This window comes from Nannobrachium achirus (assembly GCF_963921795.1).
Source record: "Nannobrachium achirus genome assembly, chromosome: 14".
Lineage (NCBI taxonomy): Eukaryota > Metazoa > Chordata > Actinopteri > Myctophiformes > Myctophidae > Nannobrachium > Nannobrachium achirus.
In genome coordinates this window covers 59,995,507-60,009,775 of record NC_137821.1, presented here as the reverse complement: position 1 = coordinate 60,009,775, position 14,269 = coordinate 59,995,507, and positions in this window count along the sequence as shown.

Genomic DNA, 14,269 nt, shown 5'->3' with positions numbered 1-14,269 from the left:
CTACTGTAGGTCTATGCTCATGGCTCATCTCAGTAAGATGCTATCTTGTGTGTTATATATTATTAAGTGATATCCTTATTGTTGTTCTGTATTTTTCAGATACCATTCATTCTGTGATTGTTTGTGTCTGCCTACTAAAAGTCTACATAAAGAAATATAAACTGCCACCAAGTGTCATCATTAAACTCTCTGACTGGAGCCCTGTGGTGGGCATTACCTCAAACCCTTCAAATATACAGTCCTTTTATAAGTTATAATTTTCACAATAGTGTCCAGTTTTGAGGTATGATTTTGCCCGGTCCAATGGTCCACATCCAGTCCTTTTCGGTGGTTGTCTTGAGCTTGTTGAGATGCATGGTATTGCAGAAGTGCTCTGTTCTGCTGAATGTGATGGAGTGGATGTAGATGTTGCTTGCTTCTTGCGTTGTGGTGATGTATCCCGTGAGAGCACTGAAGATGTACGCTTCCTAGCAGAACCTGGAGTTAAAAGTCTATGTTTCTTGCCCTTGCCTTTTATTCTTGTTTTGGTTCTCAGAAAAGACATACACTGCGAACAAAGGAATCCATGTTGCAATTCGGGGGAGGGGGCTTCTGGAAAAACTGCTTTGGCTGTTTTGGGGGTTGTTATAGTAAGCAACTTTTTTCTACTGTAGCCTTTAGCACCCTTTATAAAGGCTGCGTTACAGCCAATACAATGCTCTGTCTTTGGCTGTGGCATCTTAACAGCAAATAGGCCTACATTACAATTACATTAGCAATATAATAAAAAAGAAAATACTACAAGTAATAAACTATTTTGAACTAAAGACTACAAAAAAAAGTTATGGAATTAAACACAAATGTTTACTGTATAAAGGTGGGCTTATTTAAAAAAAAAAAGATAGAGTATGCCTACACTATGGCAAATAGGCTACACAAAATAAATATAACACTACAAAAGACAACAGGAAAAAAATGCCCACCCGAGGCCACACGTAAAAAAATAGAAAAAACAACTATCATCAAACAAATTCAAGGAAAGTAGCTAAAAACAGAGAAAAAACTACACTACAACTATAAAATAATACATTTCTATTAATAAACGAATAAATGTACAGTGGATAGATTGTTATAATTCTTAGCTTCTTGAATCTTTTCCCTTCTCCTCCGGTGTTTGCGCTCATGTGTCTCTCTCAAGTAGTCAAGTCAACAAGTGAAGATGGTCGGCCGCCGGGCGTGCACTACAAGACAATGTGTTTAGATTCAGTTACAGCCGATAGAGGGCGCAGTTTCGCACTTTGGGCGTAAGCGAGGAAATGAGCCGGAAGTCCAATGTTAAGCAAAATAATTTCGGACAAAAATGCTTTTTATTCAACAACCGGGGAGCGGCGTGTAATGAACGTTGTGCGGCGTCAAATCGTTAGCAAAGTTGGCATGGGTAAGCACTTTGTTTTTGAAATCTGACGTTCCTAGCTCAAACCGTTAAGGGCTCGATAGCCGACTGATCCTCAAGTTGAGCCGGCACCAGGACGGTCATGTATATGACCGTCCTGTATTCAGGGCTAGTCCAGTCCATCATGTCATATGGGACTACCGTCATAGACAGTAGCCAAAAGAGAAGGATACACAAGACTAAGAAAGACAAAAAAAGGAGGAGGAGGATAAAGATACCAAAAGGAGAGAGAAGAAAGGGTGGATGAGGTACAATGTGTCTCAGAAAAGAAAAGGAGGTGGCAACGGGGGCGGCTAGATAAAGTTATTAGGCCTGGATCCGACTTTAAGTCGACGCACAGGATTCCAGAAGTGTAGCGCTTATTCGCTCTTGTATCAAACTGGTACTCGAAACGTTCTTAGAATTTAATATATATTTTCTAAAGTAAATATGGGGGCGGCTGTGAAAAAAAGAGAAGAATAAAAAAGAAAAAAAGGAGGAGGAGGATAAAGATACCAAAAGGAGAGAGAAGAAAGGGTGGATGAGGTACAATGTGCGGTATCCTCCTTGTCAAGCTCAACGTTGGTCATTTGGACCTATTGGAGAAATGGAGTGAACCTGTTTGGCCTAAACATGGAGATGTGGTACAGAATGACTCATATATGGGCATAAAAAGTATGTCATGTGACATCACTTCCTGTACAGACAGTCAGACAGACAGCCATTGACTCCGGCCTAACAATGGCTACTATACTGTCTATGAAGGTAGTCCCATATGACATGATGGACTGGACTATCTCCATATATAGTGTTCTCCACATCTCCATGTTTAGGCCCTATCGCTCACACCCTAGGTGGGGTTGGCGATAGGGCCTTTCTGTGTGGAGTTTGCATGTTCTCCCCGTGTCTCCTAGGGTTGATACCCTCACAAAAACATGAACAAACTCCCCCCAGAATGATAACAACTAGAATCGTCAGAGAAACGCTGTGGTTGGCCAGATAGTCAAGAATTGGCGCGACCTCTCCCTTTAGGGCGAGGTCGCATGTCACCCTGAGGTCGCATTCCACCCTCAGGTGTCTTACTAGTATATTAGGCCCATGTTTGACTGCAGCTTTAGCTGCACACAACACTACACTACACCACACCACTCCACACCACATAAAAATATCTACATTTTCCATTACACAAAAGTTCGAAGAAATGTATCTAAGAAACAAATTGACCCTTTTAACTGTGATTATAATACAATATACATTTGTATTACACCTATCTTAAGTATAATACACCAGTAAGACTCCCTAATCGGGAGATAAGCGACCGTTGGTCGCTTATCTCCACAAATAGGCCAAAAGTTTGTTTTACCAATTATCAAGACATACGGGCAGTTGACAGTTTGCCATGGTTACTCATTGAAGTTGAATCTCCATATATGGAGATAACCTACGCATCACACTAAGTCTGACCTCACCAGCCCATATTTGGGCATGAGCAACTGATATGATGACATCACACAGTCCTCAGCCGATGATGTGGCGTGATGTCATACAATACACAAACGAGCCCTACAGTATAAAGGGGCAATTCTTGCCAGGAAAGAAGCATTTCTTCGACTCAGACCTTATCGCCAGGGTTGGCTTATAGCAGCTGTCGGTAGGACCATATATGGATTCTGTTAGTGTGGATCTCCTAACAGGGCATCATCTGGGATACAATCCCTTTTATGCCCATATATGGAGATCCCTAACAGAATCCCTTTCATGCCCATATATGGAGATCCCTAACAGAATCCCTTTTATGCCCATATATGGAGATCCCTAACAGCATCCCTTTTATGCCCATATATGGAGATCACTAACAGCTAACAGAATCCCTTTTATGCCCATATATGGAGATCCCTAACAGAATCCCTTTTATGCCCATATATGGAGATCCCTAACAGAATCCCTTTTATGCCCATATATGGAGATCCCTAACAGAATCCCTTTTATGCCCATATATGGAGATCCCTAACAGAATCCCTTTTATGCCCATATATGGAGATCCCTAACAGAATCCCTTGTATGCCCATATATGGAGATCCCTAACAGAATCCCTTTTATGCCCATATATGGAGATCCCTAACAGAATCCCTTTTATGCCCATATATTATGGAGAAATCCCTGCTCTGAGTATCTGACATCAGTGTGATGTCACCTGTTTATGCCCATATATGGAGATCCCTGCTCTGCGTATCTGGTTGCTATGGTAAACAGTTGGTTGCTAGGGTAAAAAAAACATGGTTGCTATGGTAAACAGTTGGTTGCTAGGGTAAACAGTTGGTTGCTAGGGTAAAACCATGGTTGCTAAGGTGGTTGCTAACGTACACTAACAGACCAGCAACAACAGACTGTTGCCACAGCAACGTACACAAAGGTTTGTGTACACATGTGGTGTGATGTCATACTGATGCGGAGATATGAGCAGGGCAAAGGTGTGACGTGTGACGTGTGACCGACGGACGGACGGACGGACGGACGGACGGACGGACGGACGGAGGGACGGCCGGTGGAGGTTTTCATAGTAAACTGCTCCCTAACGGTCGCAATTATACTGGATTATAACTGTGATTATAATACACTATAAAGATTAATGTATTACCAGTAAGACTCCCTAATCGGGAGATAAGCGACCGTAGGTCACTTATCTCCACAAATAGAGCAAAAATGTGTTTTTCCAAAATCTTCCTGATCCATGTTGATGACATGAGTGTAGACATACTGTGTAGTGATTGTCGTGATTTTAGGGCAAAATCTGAATCGGCCTCATGGTGGCGCTAGAGGGCCATGTGAGAAATGAGGGGTGGGGTCTCCGCGCCGCCAAGGCGGACGAATAGGTACCGGCCCCTGCTCTCCCGGTCGCTCCTAGCCCGAGTTACGGCATTTTATGTGAGCTGCAGTGGCAGGGGGTCCTCCACTGGGGGCGCCACCACTTTTGCATCCGTTCTGGAGCACCAGGAGTGGGTGGTCCCCGGGAATGCCCCGTGAGCAGCCCCGTTGGGGTGGTCATTTGGTAATTTTTGCACATGTGCTCATTTTTTACACTTGGGGGTCCCCGAGGGAGCTGGGGGTCCCTGGAGCTCCGGGGGTCCTTGGAGGTTGTAGTTTGGCAGGTAAGGAGTGTGTGTGCAAAATCTGGCATGGATCGGGGCAACGGTTGCGGAGATATGAGCAGGGCAAAAGTGTGACGTGTGACGTGTGTGACGGACGGACGGACGGACGGACGGACGGACGGACGGACGGACGGACGGACACCTCGAGCAGCTTTCTGTAGTAAGTGCTACGGTCGCAACCAGTAAGACTCCCTAATCGGGAGATAAGCGACCGTTGGTCGCTTATCTCCACAAATATCACAGCCTCCACCTCTCACGTCATACGGGCAGCCATAGTTACACCTGGAATGTTGAATCTCCATATATGGAGATAACCTACCCATCACACAAAGTCTGACCTCACCAGCCCATACGTGGGCATGGACGACTTATATCTCCATATACGGAGATGGCCATATATGGAGATACGATGACATCACAGAGTCCACAGCTGATGATGTGGCGTGATGTCATACAATACACAAACAAGCCCTATATAAAGGGGCAATTCTCACCAGGGAAGAGAGCATTCCCCACTAGCTGAGTATCTTAAGATGGTTGGATGTGATGATAAGCCACAAATAGGCCAAAAGTTTGTTTTACAAATTATCAAGACATACGGGCAGTTGACAGTTTGCCATTGTTACTCATTGAAGTTGAATCTCCATCTGAATCCCTTTTATGCCCATATATGGAGATCCCTGCTCTGAGTATCTGACATCACTAATCCCTTTTATGCCCATATATGGAGATCCCTGCTCTGAGTATCTGACATCACTAATCCCTTTTATGCCCATATACAGTATGGAGATCCCTAACAGAATCCATTTTATGCCCATATATGGAGATACCTGCTCTGAGTATCTGACATCACTGTGATGTCACCTGTTTATGCCTAAATATGGAGATCCCTGCTCTGAGTATCTGACATCACTGCGATCTCACCTGTGATGTCACAGTGACACATCACCTCAGTATCTGTGATGTCACAGTGACACATCACCTCAGTATCAGGCGTTACACGTATACATTGAGCAGGGCAAAGGTGTGACGTGTGTGACGGACGGACGGACGGACGGACGGACGGACGGACGGACGGACGGACGGACGGACGGACGGTGGAGGTTTTCATACTAAACTCCCTAATCGGGAGATAAGCGACCGTTGGTCGCTTATCTCCACAAATATCACAACCTCCACCTCTCACGTCATACGGGTAGCCATAGTTACACCTGGAATGTTGAATCTCCATATATGGAGATAACCTACGCATCACACAAAGTCTGACCTCACCAGCCCATACTTGGGCATGGACGACTTATATCTCCATATACGGAGATGGCCATATATGGAGATACGATGACATCACAGAGTCCACAGCTGATGATGTGGCGTGATGTCATACAATACACAAACAAGCCCTATATAAAGGGGCAATTCTCACCAGGGAAGAGAGCATTGCCTGGAATGTTGAATCTCCATATATGGAGATAACCTACGCATCACACAAAGTCTGACCTCACCAGCCCATACTTGGGCATGGACGACTTATATCTCCATATACGGAGATGGCCATATATGGAGATACGATGACATCACAGAGTCCACAGCTGATGATGTGGCGTGATGTCATACAATAAACAAACAAGCCCTATATACTGATGCGATACGATGACATCACAGAGTCCACAGCTGATGATGTGGCGTGATGTCATACAATAAACAAACAAGCCCTATATACTGATGCGGAGATCAGAGATTGCGTTAGACCGGAAATTGCCGGATTTGACCGATTTATAATGACAAAGACCGGAAAATATAAACCTCATCGGACATAAGGACCGATTGAAAATGACACGGCAGTGTTTTGTCTGTCTCTATATATGTATAAGTAGCAGACGAGGCGCAAAGCTGGTCTTCTAGACGTTTTATTAACACACTCTTGGCATACATACAAACACACTGGCTGAGTCCTGTGTACTCTACAACTACTGCGCTGTGGCTATTGCGCATGCACTAGAACCCCCTCGGCATGCTGGGACATTGAGTTCTCTAACAGTACTCATTACAACACATCTTCCCCCCTAAATAAGAAATGTCATTTACCCAAAACCAATACTATTCTAAAGCATTTTTCAAATAGCTTTTTCCAATAAACATTTTAACTGATTCACAACTTCTTTTTTTTTTTTTTTCTTCTTGTAAATACTTTCTCTGCAATAGGAAAATAATAAACATGCAAACTCTGCAATCATATAAAGCACAAACTTAGAATCCAGTATAAACATCCACTTTTTTTTTTTTTTTCAGGTAGCATCACATTCATTTTTCTTCTCTTCTTTTTTTTTTTTTTTTTTTTTTTTTTTTACGTTGACTCACAAAGAAATAAAGTTAAGTAAATAACCATAAACAGTCCACATTACTTTTTTTTTCCCAGTAACTTGCATAACAAAAAGTCCATCCACAAAAACAGTCCATTCGCAAATAGTCCATTCACAAACAGTCCATTTGCACCTAGCAACTCTCAATCAGCCTCTTGGGTGGCTGAATAAGTCTCCTAGGTCTTAACTGTCTTTCAACCGCTGGCAACACAGACATTGCTTTTGGACTACAGCCAGCCTGGTCAGGACCACTGCTAGCTGGCTCTGTGAAGTCAGTTGCGTACTGCTGAACAGTCTCTTGAGCTGTTGTGTCCTTTCCAGTAGGCTGTTGCTGCAGTTGAAGATCTGTGCGGTTTCTCCTCAGAGATAATCCACTCTCCGTCTGGATCCTGTAGGAGCGTGGAGCAACTTCCTCCTCCACCTGTCCTTGTTGTCTCCAGGTGCCTGTAGAGATGTCCCTGAGACGCACCATGTCCCCAGGCTTCAGCATAGGCAAGTCTTTTGCCGTCCGGTCATGCAGCTGTTTTTGTTTCACTTTTTGTTCCTCCTTTGCTTTCCTGACCCTGTGTGCACCTTTGGGTGTCAGCAGGTCCTCATTTACTGGCAGGTTGGAGCGTATGCGCCTACCCATCAGCATTTGAGCTGGCGAAAGTCCGTTCTGCAGAGGTGTACTCCGGTATATCAGCAAGCTTTTCTGAAAGTCACTTCTGTCCTCTGACTTTTTCATCAGGTTTTTGACAATTTTCACTGAGCTTTCTGCCAAGCCGTTAGACCTTGGATAGGTTGGGCTGGAGGTAGAATGACTAAACCCCCATTCCTTGGCGAAGGTGGCAAACTCACTGCTCGAAAACTGTGCACCATTGTCCGAAAACAATTCACACGGGACCCCATGCCTGGCGAAGACCGTCTTGAGGTAGTTGATGACTGCTTTAGACGTCGTTGACTGCAGTGCTCCAACTTCAGGATAGTTTGAAAAGTAGTCGGTGACCACTATGTAACTTTTCCCGTCAAGGTCAAATAAGTCAGCTCCTACTTTGTAGTACGGTCTGTGGGGCACAGGATGAGGCATTAGCGGCTCAGCTTGTTGTTTCGGCCTGTACGTGCGGCAAAGTTCACATGACGCTGTTATATGGCTGACGTCATGATTGATTCTCGGCCAGTACAGTACTTCTCTTGCCCTGCGTTTACACTTGACTTCTCCAAGGTGGCCTTCGTGTATCTTTTGTAGCATTTGTTTGCGTAGTGAGGATGGAATGACAAATCTGCTTCCCTTTAGCACTATGTCATCCACCACTGTGAGCTCTGCTCTGTGATTCCAGTACTCCTGTACTTTCAGTGGGCAGTCTCTTTTGTTCTTAGGCCATCCCTTTTGTATTGTCTCCTTAAGTTGTTTCATTGTTTCGTCTGCATTAGTCTCTCTCCGTATTTGTTCGGTTTTGTCCGTAGATACTGGCAGAGATGTGACGATCATGTCCACATATGCTTGGATTTCAGCGCTGTTCTCACTGTCTGCACTTTCTCCCTTATCCACTGCTCTAGACAAGGTGTCAGCGGTGTACATGTATTTTCCTTGTGTGTAGGTCATGTACACGTCATATTTTTGCAGCCTGATCAACATGCGCTGTATCCTTACAGGGCAGTCATTCAGCGGTTTGGCCATTATGGACACCAAAGGCTTATGATCAGTTTCGACTTCAAAAGCTTGACCATAGACGTATTGGTGGAAACGCTCACATGCATAGAGGCTTGCTAACAGTTCCTTTTCTATTTGAGCGTACCTGGACTCGGCGCTTGTCAAGGCTCTGGACGCGTAGGCGACAGGTAGCCACTGCTCGTCATGTTGCTGCAGCAGCACCGCTCCCAGGCCGTACTGCGACGCGTCTGCCGAGATCCTTGTACTCTTCTCAGGATCGTAGAACTTTAGCACAGGCTCTCTTGTCAGAAGCTCTTTCAGTTTCAGGAAACATTGCTCCTGTTCATGTGACCAGATCCACTCGTTTTTTTGTTCAAGAAGGCTCCTGAGTGGTGCTGACTGTGTTGACAGCTGTGGCACAAACTTGGCGAGGTAAGTGACCATCCCCATGAACCGTCTGACTTCGTCTTTGTTCTTGGGTCTTTCCATGTTGTTGATTGCTGACGTTTTTCTCGGGTCAGGCTTAACCCCCTCTTCGCTGACAACATCTCCTACGAAGGTAAGTGATTTCACTCCAAACTCACATTTATCTTTGTTGAGTTTCAGGTTCACTTCTCTAGTTTTGTCCAGCACTTGTCTCAGTCTTTCATCGTGCTCCTGTCTAGTAGATCCCCATACAATGATGTCGTCCATCATAGTGTCTACTCCAGGTATGTGCTCGAATATCATGTGGATGGTCTTATGGTAGACCTCAGGCGCTGACAAGATGCCATACGGCAGACGAAGAAATCTGTACCTGCCCTCAGGCGTGTTGAATGTGCACAGTCTCGAACTCTCCTCGTCTAGCCTCAGCTGCCAGAAGCCTGACGAAGCGTCGAGTTTACTGAACCATTTAGCTCCAGCAAACTGTGCCATGATTTCCTCTCTGGTTGGTAACTTGAAATGTTCTCTTTTTATTGCTTTATTTAGGTCCCTTGGGTCCAAGCAAACTCTGAGGGCGCCTGTTTTCTTTTGAACTACGACCAGCGAGCTGACCCAATCAGTGGGCTCATCAATTTTCTTGATGACCTCCAATTTTACCATGCGCGCCAGTTCGACTTTCAGTTTCTCCCGTAGTGCAAACGGGACTTTCCTGCAGGGATGCACGACAGGAGACACACTTTCATCCACATGTATTTTGTGCTTTCCAGGTAGACACCCAAGGCCTTCAAAACAGTCTTTATACTGTTCCATGAGCGAGTCATGATCATTTGCAGTCTCCGATGATGCCACTACAAACACTCTTTTGACTAGATTGAGCTTTTCACATGCACTGAGTCCGAGGATTGGTTGAACACTCTTATCCACAATCAGTAGCTGTGCTTTAATTTGCCGACCTTTGTTTTTGAAGGTTGCAATGCAGCTGCCCATCACAGGAACGCTTTCTCCAGTGTATCCAGTCACTTTCGTTTTTATTGGATGTATTTTGCTCTTCACAGTCAGTGTTTTGTAGTCCTCAATAGACAGCAGGTTTGCCTGGGCGCCTGTATCTAGCTTGAATGGAATAACAGTCTTATTCACTTCAATTGGCACAATCCATTCAGATTTTTCGGAGGGATTAACTGAATTAACTTGCACCACATCCACCATGAATTCACTGTCCTCATCCTCCTCTTCAACTGTTTGCACTTTCTTCTTTGAAGCTGCTTTGCAACATTTTGCATAATGATTGCTTTTTCCACAGTTGTTGCAGGATTTGCCATATGCAGGACATGATTTTGGCTTGTGGCTGCTTCCACATTTACCACATTTGAACTCTTTCTCTTTTTGGTCATTTTGTTTGGTAAATGTTTTTGTTTTCTTTTGCTCTTTATGTACTGTATGTACTGCTGTTTCACCTCTCCGAAGCTCTTTTGCTTGTGCACGAGTGGTCTCTGCTGCTCTGCACATGCTGACACATTTTTCTAGTGTTAGTCCAGTTTCTCTAAGCAGTCTTTCTCTGAGTGCATTATCCACTGTGCCAAAGACAATCCTGTCCCTCACTAGTGAGTCTCTCAGAGTTTCAAATTCACATGTTTTGCTCAGTGTGTGAAGCTCAGCTAAGTACTGATCAAAAGGTACTCCTTGCTTTTGGTCATGGGTGAAAAACTTGTACCGTTCAAAAGTCACATTCTGACTAGGCACAAAGTACTGTTCAAACTTGGTCATTAGCTCTGCCAAAGTCAGATTATCTGCATCTAGCTGAAAGCTATTATATATGTCCAAGGCATCTTCTCCAATCACATGCAAAAAGATGTTAGCTTTCAATTTGTCATCTTCACCCCCTGCTCCACTTGCTGCTAAATATATGTTGAATCTCTGCTTGAAACGTTTCCAGTTATCAGCGAGATTACCAGTTAACTGCATGCAAGAGGGCGGACTTAGCTTATCCATGACAGAACGACGGGGTAATGGGGCTTCCTCAGCTCTCTCTGGTTGCTGGTTGTCCTCCAATTCGGGCTCCAGATCCTCTTCTACTTGTTCGATCTGTCCCTCTTCTCCCGTTTCATTTCCACTGCTGTTTGTAGCTGTAGCTGCGTTGTCCATCCACGTCGCGACCGGCAACTTTTTATTATTTTATTTATTTATCTTCCGTGGCTCCCGCGGTAAAAACAGCCGATAATTACCCGCGGTTACTTCTGACACCATGTTTTGTCTGTCTCTATATATGTATAAGTAGCAGACGAGGCGCAAAGCTGGTCTTCTAGACGTTTTATTAACACACTCTTGGCATACATACAAACACACTGGCTGAGTCCTGTGTACTCTACAACTACTGCGCTGTGGCTATTGCGCATGCACTAGAACCCCCTCGGCATGCTGGGACATTGAGTTCTCTAACAGTACTCATTACAACACAGGCAGTTCACCGCAAATCTCTCTCTCTCTCTCTCTCTCTCTCTCTTTCTCAATGTCTCTCTCTCTCTCTCTCTCTCTCCCTCATCACTCTCTCTCACATGCACGTCTGGTTGCACAAACACACACGGGTTAACCCTTAAGTGCTGTTCGGGTCATTTTGACCCGTTTTACATTTTCATTTGGAAAAAAAAGGTAGAAGTTAAAAATGTTTCCACCTGAAACTCACTGGCCTTAAAGATTCTTCTGAGATGAACATGTAAAAAAAATATTTTTGCACTACACCCATGCTACACCCCCCTCATATTTTTTGAACCTTAAGTGCTGTTCGGGTCATTTTGACCCGGAAGCACAGAAATACACAGTATTATGCCAAAACACAGACACACAGTCACCCCCACTTCTAACACCCCCCTTCCGAAGCCCCATTCCGAACCCTCCCCCCCTTCCTATAAGCATTGAGCAATATTGCCCAGTATTAAATGAAGTAGTTTTTTTACATGGATTTCAGCTAAATCAGTAAAAACGCCTAGCTCTTTCAGTGTTTAATGTGATATAGCAAAGCAGAAATGCAAACATTTACCAAATATATCATATGAATTGTTTGGTATTGAGTCAAAGTCAATGTATCATGATGATTTGTTAAGTTAAAATTTATATTAGTGTTGTTTTTTTTAAACCAAATATCCACCGGGTCAAAATGACCCGAACAGAACGAAGGTGTAGTGAATCTGAACAGAACTTAAGGGTTAAGTTACACTTTTTCCTGTTAATAATAACCTGTGTGAAATAAGCTGCATTGGGAGGTAAACGGGAGACACTTTATTGTGAAGGTAAGACAGGAAATGATAGTTGTTGCTGGGTAGGCCTAGTTGTCGGTTTGTTATGTTGTCGCTATGCTCTCTATGAGCTGCCTTGGTTTTGGAATATGAGCGCGCAGTTTAAGTTATAGTACATGAATGGACAGTCAAAAATAAGTTGTATTATCAGAACTGTTTAGCCTAAACATTAATTTGCGAACGGGGCGCTGGGGGAGAGAGAAGACAGCAGTCCATTTCAGCGTCATTTTGCAATGCGCACTGTGAACCCATGGGAATTATTGAAGGCACGCAGGACAACTACAACCCATATAAAACAAACTTTATACACTCGATTGAAGTTCTTTATGAGGAGATGTTATGGAAACTGTACAAGATCACCACCAAAGCCTTTTCAACCTTCCCAAAGTTGCATAACAGAGATGCAGGATGATCGTGACCACTCGACCATACTAGTGAGTAGTCTATAATTGATTCCTTTCTGGCCAGATTAATCTATCAACCTATGAAACATTGCGCAGACCCCACTTTCAGACTATTTCTCATTATTCTGTACATTATTATGTGTTGGCCTGAAATATGATGCAGAACAGAAACAACTTGTTATGAAACCATGCAGTATCTGTGCAAACACACAGCCTGCGTGAGTAGTCCAATATAATTAATTTCCTTATGCAAGATGATCGATCATCATCAAAACATACAGCTTCGGAAGCTGTATGTTTTTTGTACAGCCTACTACTCCTTTACATTCAATTAGTTCAGTCCCAACTATACAGCAGGACTTAAACTGTTGTTATTGGCTATGTTTTTGCACCTGCTTGTCATCCATGCATTCAAATTATTATGTCCGGTATTTTTATCAGATGTCCGATAAATTTTAATCATGCCGGTCACGGTGACCGGCTGTTAAAAATCCTAGCGCAACCTCTGGCGGAGATATGAGCAGGGCAAAGGTGTGACGTGTGACCGACTGACGGACGGACGGCCGGTGGAGGTTTTCATAGTAAACTGCTCCCTGACGGTCGCAATGATAACTATAATTGCGACCGTCAGGGAGCAGTTTACTATGAAAACCTCCACCGGCCGTCCGTCCGTCCGTCCGTCACGTCACACGTCACACCTTTGTTTGTGTACGGTGTGATGTCATATATCTTCAGTATGACATCACACCACATGTGTAAACAAACCTTTGTGTACGTTGCTGTGGCAACAGTCTGTTGTTACTGGTCTGTTAGTGTACGTTAGCAACCACCTTAGCAACCATGGTTTTACCCTAGCAACCAACTGTTTACCCTAGCAACCAACTGTTTACCATAGCAACCATGTTTTTTTACCCTAGCAACCAACTGGGCATAAAAAGGATTCTGTTAGGGATCTCCATATATGGGCATAAAAGGGATTTTGTTAGGGCTCTCCATATATGGGCATAAAAGGGATTCTGTTAGGAATCTCCATATATGGGCATAAAAGGGATTCTGTTAGCTGTTAGTGATCTCCATATATGGGCATAAAAGGGATGCTGTTAGGGATCTCCATATATGGGCATAAAAGGGATTCTGTTAGGGATCTCCATATATGGGCATGAAAGGGATTATGTTAGGGATCTCCATATATGGGCATAAAAGGGATTGTATCCCAGATGATGCCCTGTACTTGGGATTTGTTGATGTAAATGTTCACATAGAGTGTAATAATTGGTAAAACAAACTTTTGGCCTATTTGTGGAGATAAGCGACCAACGGTCGCTTATCTCCCGATTAGGGAGTCTTACTGGTACACTATAATAATTTAGATTATAATAGTGGTTGTTACACAATAGAATCTATTATCATGTATTTCAAACTATATCCTGGTGGTCTAAATGAAAAGTCAGTGAGTGATCAGTCATTATGAAGTGTTTGGCCCTGTTTGGCCTAGCTCAGACCTACTCTGGAGTGAGTGGATACTTTTTAGTACCACGTTTAGTACCACTTTCACTACCCAGGTCCTTGTAGTGGAAAACCTGGCACAAGTGGGCGGTA